The following is a 1,473-nucleotide window of genomic DNA, read 5'->3' on the forward strand; positions in this document are numbered from 1 at the left end:
TGCAGGTGTCACTCCGGTTAGTAAGAGCTGGCCCCCCAGGTGTAGGACTTGGTTCTATGCGCATGGGGGGGAGTTGGACCCGAAGACAGGCAATGTTTCGACGAAGGCATGTCTGAACGGAGCCGACGATGCGCTACTTGTTGCAATAGAAGAGGCTCGATCGGGGGTGTTCCAGCCCAACAGAGAGAACGACGAGCTTACGCGTGCCCTGGGAAATCCTGAACACCCGGGAAGAACACGAGGCAAGGGCGCTATTCCGTGGTATGAGGGGTTTTCGGACTGGAACGCCGACTACAGAACCCGTGCGAGAAAGAAGATTGCGGAGGAGAAGAAGAGGAAGATGGGGGAGGAGCAAAGGAAGCTCGACTATGAACGCCTTCAAGGCCTAGAAGCAAGTCAAGCGGAATTGGCAGCTAAATTCCAGCGGCAGCAGGAGCAGATCGACTCACTTAGCCAGCAAAGGGGGTCTCAGCAGCTGCAGCAGCTAGCGGATGATCCAGCATTGGATACCACCGCCCCATCCATGCCGAGAAGCAGCGTGGGTTCCGCCCCGGGCGACGCAGTAGTGCTAGATAGATACCCCGTGGATGACATCACGGAGAACACTAACTGTGAGCTACACTTCAAAATGAAGAACATATCCATGAAGGTGGCGGACGCCATTGCTTTTTCAAATTCCCCCGAGGCAACCTTCCATTGCAACCCGATTCCAGCGGGCTATGCTCGTGTCTTGGTTGATGAGGTGGTGGACCAATATTCGGGGCTAGAGCTTGACATTCCCGGAGGTGATGAGGAGCACACACTCGGAGATGCCAAACATCGTATCATCCTATGGAGAAAGGATTGCATCATTTTTCGAAGTCCACCGACACCGCGTCACCCGACTCCTCGTCGAAGTCCGCCACCGAGTCAGCAGACTCCCGCTCCTCCAAGTCCACCAGCGCGTGAGGCCACTCCTCCTCCTCCAAGTCCGACAAAGTGTCAAGCCACTCCTCCTCCAAGTCCGGCACAGCTTCAGGCCACTCCTCCTTGTCCAACTCAGCCCCGTCAACTGTCTCCGCCGCCTCAGCAATCGCAGAAGAGACACCCCGCAGCTATGGTGCGTAGCGGTACCAGTCGAGGTCATAGTACAGGAAGTACAGGCGGAGGCAAGCGATATAAATATGGTCCAAACCTCACTACTCCTCTTCCTGTGAGGGCTTACGACAGGACCGAGGAGCAAACCAATGCCATAGTGCGGGCAGAAGTCGACGCCCATTTTGGACCGAAACCGCCACCGCCGCCAAGGGAGAAAGTGCATGTGGAAGTAGTTGACCACTTCATTCGTATGGCTCAACCACCAGCTCCTAAGCCTGTTGACACAGACTATGAGCGCCACATCAGGAAGTTACATCAACAACGTCTACAGAAGGAGGCGAGCTCGAGCTCGAGCAAACAACAAGCAGCTGTCGAAAAATGCGGGAAAACCGTTGC

This window comes from Triticum urartu, chromosome 3 (assembly GCF_003073215.2).
Source record: "Triticum urartu cultivar G1812 chromosome 3, Tu2.1, whole genome shotgun sequence".
NCBI classification, from domain to species: Eukaryota; Viridiplantae; Streptophyta; class Magnoliopsida; order Poales; family Poaceae; genus Triticum; species Triticum urartu.